Genomic DNA, 13,457 nt, shown 5'->3' on the forward strand with positions numbered 1-13,457 from the left:
AGACTGAGTTTTTCAATAAGTCATGCAGATTGGTGTGGGGAGGAAGAAAAAAGGCACTGTGTATCAACCAACCAAAATTGGCACCTCACCCTGCAGTAAGCCTGAAGTCCTTCGCCTGGCATTCAGGCCCTTCTCAGCCTGGCCCCTGCCACACCTCCAGCTGTTGTCCTCCCAAACCTATGATATAGGTACAAACATGCACTTTCACAGCTCTGGGCTCTGGCTCACACACGGTGCCGCTTCATAGAAGGCCCATCCTATACTCCTGACCCGGAAAACTCCTCCACCTACTGAAAGCCCAGCTCAAAAGTTCCCCACCTTCATAAATCACTCCTTAGTAATCCTAGCACAGTTGATTGTTCCTCCAGGGCATTCCAGAGCCCTTGGACATCCTGGTCTCTAGTACTTGACTGGACTGCAATTACTTTTTAACCTGTCTATTTCCTAGGCTCTGACTACATTTGAGACCCTGATACTCTCCGAGACACTTGGACAATAATGGCCTTCTCTTAATAGAGTCCTTACCATACAACATGCATCACACCAGGCATCTCTTCACACATTTTCACACATTTAACAATCACAACAGCCCCATCAGGCAGTGACTATTATCACCCCCATGTTACAGATGCACTAATCTCTGAGAGATTAAGTGACTTACCCAAGACAGTTGGGTACTTACACAGGCAGTTGACTCCACAATCTGATCTGTGCTGCTACTATATTATTTTTCCTTGCCTCCCTCAACCCGAATACAGTCGGTGCCTGGCACACAGTAGGTGCTCAGTAAAGAGGTCATAGACCTTGGCCCAGGTCTTTCTATTTGTCGCCCCACCTTCCATTAGTCCTGACTCTGAGTGCTTCTTTCCTCCCAGAAGCTCCCACCCATTTCTTCCTTGGGTGCCTCAGCAGGGGTGAGGAGTTTTCTGGCTTTCCAGTGGGGAAACTGAGACTCACTGAGGCCTCACGATGGGTGGGGCTAGGGCACCCGACTCCCCCCTGCCCTTGCCCCCCAGTCAGGACTGGTTTTACCTCTCTCAAGAACCAAAGGCAGGGGGAATCTAGAGGTCAGCACCTGCCCTTCACTCACTCCCAGCACCCCCTGGCTGACCTGGCCACTGGTCTCAGACTGAGCCTGAGAAAGGGAGGAGGGGGGTTGCTCCCCGGGGCCAGAGAGGAGGAGACAAGAGGTTCTTTGTGTCTGCAGCACTCCTGAGACACCTGTTCTCCCTCCAGCCTGCCTGTGGCCTCCCTCCCTCCTGGCCAGCCTGTGTGCGGCCTTGTTTATCCTGCAGCCCTGGCAGCCAGGCCCAGCCTGCTCCCAGTGTGGGGCTCCAGCAGCCCCTGCCAGCACCTGCCCAGTCCTGGCAGCCTTGGAGGCTGCTGGCCAAGCACAATCACCCCGCTGTTGACACAGTTGTTGATTTTCGGGAGGGCAGGGAGAGACAGGAGAGGAGGAAAGAAGCAGCAAAGGCATTTAACACCAGCCTGGCTAATTTGCAGTTGGCCCTGGCAATCCTGCACCTCCTGCAGCTGCCTGGGAGAGGCCTGGGCACCACACCGTGCCCTAGTCCCACTTGAACCCACAGCACCACACCACAGGCAGCCCCCACACACCCCATACATATTAGCGCACCCCAAAACCCATGCTCCCCTGTGGTGGCACATACAACTCATAGCTAAACAAGGCCTCTGGGTGCCAGGAGCCCCTAGCCACGCTGTCTTCAAATGTCCCCCATTCATCCTCCCCCAAAAATCCCTGGGAGACAGGGCGATTTGCCCTTACAACCCTCTCTTCTCTGACTTGTTCTTGCCAAACTATCTCCTCCTTATTCTCCAGGTCTTTGCTTCCTCTTCCAGGGAGCCTTCCCTGACTGTCCAAAGCTGGTTGTGGTGCCCCTCTTGGGTGCTCCCAAAGCACTTCACCCTGTACCTCCCTAACCTTCACTTTTGTCAGTCAGTATCTAATCGATTATTTACTTCTCTTTATCTTCCTCAAAACTGTATAAAGGCATCTTAGCCCCAGTGCAGCAGGGCACAGCAGAGAGTCGGGCGTTCCTTACATATCTGCTGAGTTATTGAGTGAACTGCACAGGCCCCCATAGGCCCAAACAGCCACTCCACCTCCACCCAAGTTCCCACTCTGAGAGTCACCTCTTGGATTAAAAAGGCCTCTTGCATTAAAAAGGCTTCTTGCAAATAGCAACAGCAACCGGACCTGGAGCTGAGCTGCGCCCTCTACAACTAAGACTCAAAGGACAACAACTTGAAGCTGAACAGCACCCTCCACTAAGATTGAAAGGATAAAAACTTGACTTGGAAAAAAGTCCTGGAAATATACACTGTTGCCCAATAAAGTCCTGTTCCCCTTCACCAATAAAAATCTTGGAAAAAAAAAAGGCCTCTTGGCTGATTAAAAGGCTCATGTGCTTCGGAGTTACCTGTTGTCACCAGCACATGAATTTAGATTAGTAATCCAAGTAGCCAGTTATTGCCTCAGAGATCAAAGAGCTGGATCCCAAGGGGCAAGTGATGGGTGAGTCTTCATGATGGGACAGGAAAAGAGGAAGGAAGGACACAGAGAAGACCCTGTGGGTTGAAGTCCAGCAAAAGGGCCTGGTGGAGGGTTGTTGTCAGGTGAGGCAGGAACCTCCCTTCCTCCCCATTTGCCCCATCAGTCTTCCCTGCCCCATCCTAAACCCAACCAGCCTTGACTCAGGAATCAAGCTCCCTTGTACCTGTGGCCAATTATCCAAACAGGACTCTGACTTCATGAGGAGGGTGGTGACAGTCCAACTAGAGACCCTCTCTAAAATACCCAACACACCCACACTCATGCTTGCATACAAGCCTTCCTCTCAATTCTGGTTCCCCAAGCTCCGATGTCCAGAAAGGGGTAACCAATAGCAAGAATCACCTCCAGAGTGGGAGTATCAGGTTAGGGAGTATGGCTCTAAGGCCGCAGAGCTGGTGGAAAAGAAGGGAACTTACATTATGAAAACCATAGGTCACAACCTCACACCTGTCAGAATGGCCATCACCAAAAAAGATAACAAGAGTTGGTGAGGATGTGAAGAAAAGGGAACTCTCGTGCACGTTGGTGGGAATGTAAACTGGCGCAGCCACTATGGAAAACAATACGGAAGTTCCTCAAAAATTAAAAATAAAACTACTGTATAAGCCAGCAATTCCACTTCTGGGTATTTATCTGAAGAAAATGAAAACACTAATGATAATTCAAAAAGATATATATATATATATATATATATATATATATATATATATACATATATTCCTATGTTCTATTGCAGCATTGTTTACAATAGCCAAGATGTGGAAGGAACCTAGATGTTCACCAGTGGATAAATGGATAAAGAAGATGTGGTACATACAAACAATGGAATATTACTCAGCTGGTAAAAAAGAATGAAATCGTACCGTCTGAGACAATATGGATGGACATAGAGGGTATTATGCTAAGTGAAATAGGTCAAACAGAGAAAGACAAATACCATATGATCTCACTTACATGTGGAAACTAAAAAACAAAATAAACAGACAAACACAACAGAAACAAACTCATGGATACAGAGAACAAACTACTGATTGCCAGAAGAGAGAGGGTGGATGGGTGGAACAGAAAAGTGGAAGGGAGATTAGGAAGTTCAAACTTCCAGTTACAAAACACGTCACAGGGATGTAATGTACAGCACAGGGAATATAGTCAATAGGATCATAACAACTATGTATGGTGATGGACGGTTACTAGACTTAGCATGGTGGTCACTTTGTAAGATATATAATTGTTGAATTGCTATGTTGTACACCTGAAACTAATATAATATTGTATGTCAAATATAATTAAAATTTTTCAAAATAAAAATGACAAAAACAATAAAAAAAAATCCAGTAAGTCCCTGATGCTCTGAGACAGTTCCAACAAGGCCATCATGTCCAACTGTGCAGACTGTGTACTGCACAACTCTAAGAGCCTCGTTCACCCAGACATATAATTACTACAATAATTCTCTGGCAAGTAGCAGTCAAGTTCATTCCTTTACTTCCTCAGATACCAAAGAAAGCTGTCTTGCTCTGTATCTCTTCCCCAGGCCAGATGTGACACAAATCCCCTTCCCCTGTTCTCTGACCCTGTTTCCTGGCTAGGGTACCTGTAAGTGAAGTCTGGGCCCATCTTCCCAACCAAGATTAGAGGCCTGCCCCACCAGGCCCAGGGAGGTGACCCCACTGACCCCACAATTAGCTCTTTCCCTACCAGTCCTCTCTCTCAGCCCCTCATGTGGCCTGACTCCTGGTGTGAGGGCGTGGCTGCTGTTTCTTGCTCACAATGACACAGTAGGAGGAAACTGAGCTTACAGAGAGAAGTGAGGGAAGGAGGGTGATTGCCCACTGCCTGCTGCTCCCCAGGTAAGACTGAAACTGAAACCCCAGTCGTGTGGGGTTCAGAGGTTCTGGGCCACTAGAGCTTGAGCAGGGTCTGCTTCTGCCTTTCCGCAGCAATGCGCTGGCCTGGCTCTCTCTCTCTGCCTCCCAGTCCTCTCTCCCCTTTCCTTCTTGACATTGGTCTAATGTCCCCACTGTCTCCCTGGGGCTCTCAGAGGTAATGCCTGGCCCCCCAGGGGTCAGAGGGGGCTGATCGAGCCCCAACTGGCTGCCTGCATGCACACCCCCTCTCCATCAGCCAAGAAAAAGGGAGCCAGGCAAGCTAGAGAAATGGCAGAGGCTGGAGGGGCCACTCCCTTCTGCTTTCAACAGCTCCCCATTCATTCCCCACGCCCCTCATCCTGCCTGCCTCTGAGAGCCTGGCTGTACCTGCACACAGGATTCCTTCTAACCCCTCCTCACTAACCTTTCATTCACTCTTCCTTCCCCACCCCACTACAGCCCACCCCCCAAGGGACAGGCCCAGAACCAAAGCCTCACAGGGATGGGTGGATGAATGACTTCAGATTCCTTCAGTAGTGCTGGGAGGCAGGGGAGGGGGAGGTTTCAAGAGAGCTTCACACCCCACACACAGAAAACTTTCCTCACCCTTCACTGAGGAGAGTGCAGGGCCTACCTTGTGTGGCCAGGCAAGAGTTAATCATTTTGAGTCAGCTAAGGGCAGCTTAAGGCAAGGCTTCACTCCCTTTCCTGCCTCCTCCCAGATGCCAGGGCCAATGCAGGAGGCCTCAAGGGCCTGGGTCCCTGGGCCACCCACCCCAGTCCAACCCACAGGGGCAGGGGGGTGGGGGGGCCGGGGGGGGGTACGCAGGTGCGCAGGGGGCACAGGGCTGACTCAACTGTCATCTTGAAAGGGTATCAGTCCAGTTTTACAGGCTTCTTCTTCTCATATTTCCACTATTACCCCTCCTGCCAGGGACTCTTCTTTCTGCAGAATATTCTAGTGTTGGTCAAGCCTCAACTCTTCTCTTGGTCTTCCGAGACTAAACCGATGACTACTTTTTCTGTTTCACTGTCTGGCAATTCTAGATATATTTTAAATCCTTTCCATTCTAATTACAAAAGTACAACATTGTTGTACTACTTTTGGAAACTACAGAAATACAGAAATAATACAATATATATATGAGCCATAATTTTTTAAAAAGTCAACAAAGGCTGTTTACTCTAGCAGGTCACCCCAGCTATGGGAGTTGGGAGGGTCTGCTTTGCCTGCTTCACCCCCCACCCTCATCTTGGATTATATAAGGAGCCCCCACCCCTGCAATTCTGGCTGCCCCTTCAAAATGGCTAGACCAGCTCAGCACAGGGCAAGGTGCCCAATTCAGCCCGTGTCCCCCACTGCTTTTGGGGGGGCAAAAGGGGGCCGGAACCAGGCCTTCTGGAAACCAGTTCTCACCCCATCCCATCCTGTTCCACAGGCTTCACATTCCATTCTAAGTCAAGCAGGGGCAGGAATGGGGGAGGTAGGGTGAGGGGAGGAGAAAAGTCTGGCCTCCTCTGGGGTGGATCCCCGAGGGAACTCCAGGCTTGGCAGGGATCACAGACCTAAGGGTCTCGAGGGTTCCTGCCCAGTCTGTGGCTCCTTCCCATCCTCATCTCCTCAAGTCTAAACACTGAAACCCTACCTCGGACATGTCCCCATAAGACACAAAGGGACAAGGTGGGGGTAACACTAAGCCCCTCCCCCCAAACAAGCCACAATCCCCTAGGCTGTTTATGGGGCTTCATGCCAAGGCCATTTAAATGCTAAGGCCACTTCTGTGGAGAGGGGAGTCTGAATGCTGTGTGTGTACTCATACGTGTGTGTTATCAAAGAAATTGATTTCAGATTTGATGGCCTGTGTCAAGCTTCCCAAAGTGACCAAAAGCACCTGGGTAGTAATGCTATTTAGGAAAAAAAGTGGCAGCTGGAGAGACTGTCCACTTCTTCCTTCTTCTCCTATACCACCCCATACACAACTCTCCTCCCCAAAAAAATACTTCTGGCTGGAACCCTCAACCTTTGGGCACAAATCTCAGCCTGTGCTGCTCTACTAGCTTGTCCCCACGTGCACACTCGTGTTGAGATGACGGGTCACACACACAGCACATCCAGGGCTGTGCTCAGGCCTTGGGTTAGCGCACAGACAACCTTAGGAAAAGGCAGGGGAAACCCCAGCCACTTCCCTCCACACCTCACAGCCTCTTGGAAGTCTAACCACTTGCACTGTTCCTTCTCTGGGTCCATCCAAATCCTTCCCAACAACACCTAGGAGTGAGCAGTGGGGCTATAGGCCTTCTGGCTCCTCCCAAAAAGGGCAGGTCACAGGACCAGTGGGGTTTTCAGGGGCAGGAAAGCCAAGAACATGCCTGGAGTAGCAGGTAGTGACTGCGAGGTTCCATGCTGTGGACCATGCAGGGCGAACAGAAACCTTTTCCGGGAAGGGGGGGTGGGGAGCGCACAAGAGCCTGTATCACCATGAGGCTTGAGCTGGGATGGACACATGGGTCTCCGGGCTAGGTCCACAGAACTCAGGCCCAACTCTATGCTCCACCCCACTTAGGAGGGAACTACCACATCACTGCTGCTCAGAGAAAAGTATTTGAATTTTTAAAAGAAACAGCATCACCCCTGACCAGAGAAGTTGGCTAAGGTTTGAAGGTGGCCCTGCTGAGCTGACCTGTAACAGATCTCCCAATCAAGTCTTTCCAAGGAGCTTGGAAGGAGGCCCAAGGAAGGGGCAATCAAAATGAGGTCCCCCAGGCAAAGACCCCCATCCAGGACATGTCTTTCTGCTTGGGAACTGTGAAAGCGATCCTCATGGGCTCTGGTCCGCCTCCTGGTGATAGGCACTGTGACAGCCTTCCAGGCTAACACATCCCAGTTCCAGGCAGGGGACCAGCAGAGGGTGAGGATATAGCGAGTTCAGGCAGGAGTGAGCCTCTTAAGCAAACACTGAGCACAAAAATAATTCCCATTCAAAGCACGTTTTACTGGGGGCCTGGAGGGACCTTCCCAGCACAGAGCCCTTTGCAAACACTCGACTTCACCCCTGAATGTAGCTGGGGATGGGGCACAGGGACATAGCTTTATTTGAATTCCACTTTTTCCAGAAGCATCAGCTTCAGCCAGCTTCAGCTTCCTAAGGACGTACTCAGGGAGCTGCCCAAATAAGGGCCAATCTCAAAGCACCTCCAGAGAGGAGAAAACCTTTGTAGAATCAAGTGTTGCCCAAGCAAACACTTGTCTGGCAACAGCAAACTCCAGACCCTTACCATTCATGGAGCCCTGCCGTAGACATGATCAAATGTGAGCCTCCCATGTTCTAAGAGGCAGGGATTGTCGCTGTTATTGTCCTGTTTCACAGATGGGAAAACAGAAGCTCAGAGATGTTGTGTACCGTGTGCCCCAACCCCACTGGCTCTAAATCCGTCTCACTTTATACATCACCTTCCCTGAATCTGTTAATTATCAAAGTAGCAAAATGATCAGGATGACACCACCACCACCACCACCACCACTGCCTCTACTAGGAGAAAAGATGGGGATAAGGCTGTAGCTGGAATCCGAGACATTTCCAAAGCCAAGCCAGCGTTGGAAATGGTCCTTCACTCACCATCACTGATCCCTACACTCCTGATCACAAAATCTGAACTGGGGTAAATGCCCTCTCTAGGCAAGAGCACAGAATCATATCAGGGAACGGTGTGTTACAGAGACCTGGTGGCTCTACCTCCAGAACAATCTCCCGCTGGCATCATCTTAATTCCGAATCAGCCTCCTAGCTTGCCTCTCTGCTTCCATCCTTGCTCCCCTTCAAGCTATCCTCTTTTCTACATTTTATTTTCCCACTTATAAAAGTAGTTCAGGATCACCGGAGAAGCTTGGAAAAATCAACAGAAGATACAGAAGGAAGTAAAAATCACCATACGTCCAGTATCCAGAATTAACCTCTGTAAACATTTCAAGGCAGCCTTCTAGTCTTCTTGCTACGTGTGCACAATGTGCATATAATTAGCTTTACAAAATTGGTACTATATTACATAGCTTAGTATCATTTCTTACATTTTATTATATACAGTTTCCAGGTTAAAAGCTATTCTTTTTAAATACGCTTGTTGTTTGGGGTTTTTTTGGTTATAGTTGATACATGCACATGGTACTATAGTCAGAAAGGACAAAAGAGTCTACAGTGAAAACACCATCTTTCTTCCACCCATCCCTCAGCCAACGTTTCCTTCCCCTGGGGCAACCCTGATTATCATTTCCAGTGTATCAAATAATCTTTTTTTCCCCAAATACTCTCTGAAACCCATAAATTAGATCATGTCACTCCTCTACTTAAAACTCTCCAATGGCTTCCCATCACCCTGGCCATAATATCCAAGCTCCTAACAGTCAGTCCTACCAGGTCCCTGTAACCAGGCTCTGCCCTCTCCCTCCAGCCACAGTGCTGTTGCAAACCCTGTTCTGGCCTCAGGGATTTTTTCATTTGCTAGACTTTTTCAGGTCTTTGTGCAGCAGGCTCCTTCTCATCCTTCACGCCTCACTGAGCAGTCAGTCGTCTCCCCAGGGAGGCTTTCACTGGCCTCCCAATCTAGCCCCCCACCCCATGCACATAAGTTTTCTATCACATCACCCTTGTTGTATTTCTTTCACATCACAAAGGAAGAATAACCAATATTGTCCTGGTTGCTTATCTCCAGTTCCGCATTTCCTGTCTCCTCCCACCAGAAAGAAGGCTCCCTGAAGGCAGGCACACTACCTGTCTTATTCATTCCTGAAGCCCCGCTGGCACATAATAGGTGTGCAACAAATTTCTGTTAAAGGAATGAATGGGGGTGACTGCACTGGCTGGTTCTCATCACAGATCACCCACTTGTAGGATCTCCAAGCACCAAGAACCAACCTCCTGGCCATCCTCCCTGATGCATGGGGTGGGGGTTAGAGGGTCAGAGAAAGGAGAGAGAGAAGCCCATTGTCTGAGACAGTGTGGGTGGCCAGCAAGCAGCCTGCTTGCTCATCCTCGGCGCCCAGATCGACCCTCCCGGGAGCTGCGCATGTGCAGAATCAGACAAGGCGCTTGTGACAAACACAAATTCCTAGAAAATAGTCTACACGCCAGGTGGAAAGTTGGATGTGAAACTGTGGCCCTCCGGGTACCCAAAATCCCACATCCATTCTGCCCAGGCAGCTGGGATATTCCAGGTTCCCAAGTGAGTCCCAGCAGCAGCAGGCAACACCAACACCGCCACTCCCCCAGGAACAGCCCCAGCCCATCCCACCTGACTCTTCCCCAGGGCCCAGACACCTGGGCTCTTCTCTCCGGAAATTCAAAAGCCCCAGAGACACAAATGCACATCCAATCCTGAGCCTGCTGCCCAGGCCGGGGTACTCAGGGGACACCCTGTGGAGCCACTTCCTTCCTGGGGCCTGATTTCCACTGAGAACACTGCAGTTGGGCCAAGATTGATTTTTTTTTTTAAAGGAGGGAATGAAATGCCTTTCACAAAAATTGTGAATGAAGAGAGTGAGAAAGGAAGGAGAGGTGAAGAAAAGTTAAAAGACTCAACAAGATGGAACTAGACAAGGAGCAGGAAGGATTTGAGCAACCAAAAATCACAAAAGGATGGAAGTGTGAGGTTTCTTCCTTCCCAGAAGTGGACAATTATTGTAACTGATTAAATGAGCACAATCCCAAAGTGCTCTCTTCTGGGCTCTGTACAAGGCCAGGGTAGTAATAATGACAAGAACAGCTAACATTTCCCCAGCACTTACTATGTGCCAGGCACTGTCCTACGAGCTTGACTTTATTAAGACTTTTAATCTCCAAGAACAACCCCATAAGGTAGGTACTGTTCATATGAAACCCACTTTACAGATGAGCAAAGTGAGGCACAGAGCAGTAAGTAAGGTTAAACTGCTTAAGATCACGTCGCCAGTGACAGTACCTAGGATCCAACTCCAGAGCCTTGGCTCTTAACCAATAAGCTATACTTGGCTTTCAGTGGTCCAATTGGTGGGGGGGTCCCAACCCTCCTGGAGTTTGTGCCTTCCAAACCACTATCCTTTAACTAATCATTAGATACGAGTTTCAAAGATGTGTACTTAACTCTGCCCATTTTGCATAAGGGAAAATCTAGAAAAGTTAAGACTTGACGCAGCCCACGTTGCCCATAGGTGGGGAATTAGGAACAAAATGTGTTGAATCCCAGCCATCTGGAGCGCCACTTCCTAAGGGAGCCCAGTGTGAATCAGGGTCCCTGGAAACTCCTCCCAAAAGCAGCATCTTCCCTGGCTGTCTTAGTCAGACCCCGCCAGACCCCTTCACCAGAGCCCAGGCGCCCAGCCCGGAAATTCCCACAGAGTCAAAGCAAACTTCCCAGGAAAACTCCCCGGCGTCCTCCTAGCCCCTGTCCCAGAGACCGCTGCCAAGAGCGCCGCTGGAGTCCTTGCAGCTGCCGTCCGGCCTCCAGGGCGGGAGCTGCCGCTCGTGCGCTGGGGTCCTCCCGGGAAGGTCCAGGGCTGAAGTTCAAAATTCACTTCCCTCCCGCCCAGGCACGGCTCGCAGCCCAGCCCGGGACTCTGAAGCCACCCCTACGTCTCTGCACCCCACCCCACCCCCCCAGCTCCAGCGAAGTAATGAAGCAGCTCCAGCTGCACGACCCAGCCGGGGCAGCTGGGAGACCCCGCGGGCGATCCCTGAGCGCCTCGGGACTCGAAGCAGCCGGCGCGCGCTCTGGCGCGCGCGCGCTCGCGTACACACACACACACACACACACACACACACACAGTGTGTGTGTGTGTGTGTGTGTGTGTGTGTGTTTACGTATGGAACGCGCGGAGTGGGAAAACAATGGCGAGCCGCTGGGAACGGAGCGACTAGCCCCCCTCCCCTACCCCTAGGCACTATTTGCTCTTGAGGTGAAATCGGGATGAAAAGGTTCACCTCCGACAACCCACGGCGGGAGGTGGGGGTGGTATGAAAAAGGCTAGGTGGGAGGTGGAGGGGGGTGAGCCGGGAGTAGCCGGAGCAGAAAACAAACAGGATGCAGCGCCCGGCTGGTCGGCAGAGGAACAGACCTGGAAGGGTGGGAAGGGTGGCGCGGCTGGAACCCCGCACCCCACACACCAGGGCGGGGCGGGGAGATCTGCTTTTCCGAGCCGGCACCCGAGCCCCACTCGGGGCGCGCACAGGTCGCCTCGGCTTCTCGCTGGGAAATCCCTGAACTGGGCGCATGGACAAGCTGGTGTGAAAGACCTGGTGCGGCTCTGCCAGGAGCGGGCATGCCCCCCCACCCCCACCCCCCCCCACAGCTTGGTTAGCTGTGCACAGCCACAGACACCCACAACCACCCACGGCCTCACCAGGCGCTAACCCTCTCCGCAAGGACCCTGTCTGCCCGCTAAGAGCCCCCACTGGCCGGGGTTGCTAGGGTCAGGTGGGGGGGTCCGTCCTTCCTCGGAAAACTTTGTGAAGGATGGAAACTCGCAAAGATGAGAGCCGGCGTCTGCCCAGAACCGTGGGGGCGCGAGTGTCAAACTTCCGAGGGCGAGGAGGGGGCGCGGAGGGGCGCACTTACTACTCAGCCGGGCGCTGGGCTCTGGGCTCGCGGCTCCGCGCTCCTGCTGCTCCTCCGGCAGTCCTGGCGCTGGCGGCCCCGGCTTCCCGCTCACATGCCCTGGCCACGCAGCGATCCGGAGCGGGCTAGGCGCGGGGCTGGGAGGGGCACGCCCCCCGCTGTTGGCCGGGGACTTGCTCCGGACTCGGAGCCGCCCGGGTGCGCGCCCAGCGACCCGCCGCAGTCTTGGGCAGAGAGCTCGGTTCCGGCGGGGCGGCGCCCTCCGCGAGCCAGGCCGCTCTCCGCCCTCCGCCCTCCGCCCTCTGCCCTCTGCTGCGGCCGTCTCCCTGCCTTCCGCGGTCCTGCCCCGGACTCGCCCGGACGCGGCGCCCGCCCGCCGCCGAGCTCTCCGGCTGGGTCCCCGCGCCCCGGCTCGGTCCCGAACTGGGCCTCCACTGCTGACCGCTGCGCCCAGCCTCAGACCCGGCCCGCCGCTCAGAGACGGGTGCCAGGACCCGCACTCATACACTTCAGTTCCAAGCCAGGACTGAGAGCCGGGCGTTCGCGGCTCGCGGCTGCGAGGCGACTCCACAGCCGCGGAGGAGAAAGAGGGAGGGAGACAGAGAGCGGGCAGGGGGAGGAGGAGGGAGGAAGGGTGGGGAGATGGAGGAGGAGGGAGGGACAGAGAGTTCCCTCCTCCTCCCTGCAGCCAGGTCCATCCTGGCATCAACAGCTGGAAACCTCTGGTGGAAAGGGGAGAGCTAAGGCTCCTGAGTGACAAGAGTGGGTGGGGGTGGAGAGAACAGAAGAAAGACATGGATTCTGCCCGCTCCCACTGCCCAGGTATGAGGGTCGCTACACAGAGTATTCGATTCTTAGGGCAAGACCCAAGAAGTTCTCCATCAACTCCCAGCCTCCTAATCCCTCCAGACAGCCTCGATTTAGGGTTTTTAAAACCCCCATTTCAGAACCTCCCTTGGGAACATCGCATGATCCCATCTGCAGCGAGACAGCTTCCTGAGTCTCAGACCAGTCGCTAGTCCTATCATCTTGCATTCGCAAACATGCCCTTAATTTTTTTTTCCTGACCTGACCTACATATTGGGGGGTGGATTCCTTTAATTGTGTGTATGTATTAAATACCAACAACATGTCTGGCCCAGCTGGGTAAAGGGGACACCGGGCTGAATGAGAGTGGCCTGACCTTCCCAGATTGCCAATTTCTGAAGGAGACAGATGAGTGAACATTTAATTATAGTGAAGTGCAAGAGTGCTGAGATCAGGGAAGCACAGGACATGAGGCCCACCAAGGGCATTAAGGTAGGTGTGGGGATCTGGTTAGCCTTGGAGAAGGTGTCATATCCACTGGGTCTTGGAAGGACCTGAGGAAGTAGAGCGTATTAAAGCGGTAGCAATCATGGAACTGCAAGTAACAATGTGCCCACAATGTA

General features: G+C 52.3%; 1 protein-coding gene across 1 annotated transcript in view; it reads right to left on the bottom strand.

Annotated features, from left to right (window-relative positions):
* The window catches only part of SOX13 (SRY-box transcription factor 13), a 47,028-nt gene extending 34,429 nt beyond the window's left edge, over positions 1-12,599 (bottom strand). The window contains exon 1 of the mRNA XM_033093048.1: positions 12,028-12,599. The gene's annotated coding sequence lies outside the window, so the exon portion shown is untranslated. The remainder of the gene's footprint in view (positions 1-12,027) is intronic.
* Between the last annotated feature and the right edge of the window lie 858 nt (positions 12,600-13,457).

Source organism: Rhinolophus ferrumequinum, chromosome 22, assembly GCF_004115265.2.
Source record: "Rhinolophus ferrumequinum isolate MPI-CBG mRhiFer1 chromosome 22, mRhiFer1_v1.p, whole genome shotgun sequence".
NCBI classification, from domain to species: domain Eukaryota; kingdom Metazoa; phylum Chordata; class Mammalia; order Chiroptera; family Rhinolophidae; genus Rhinolophus; species Rhinolophus ferrumequinum.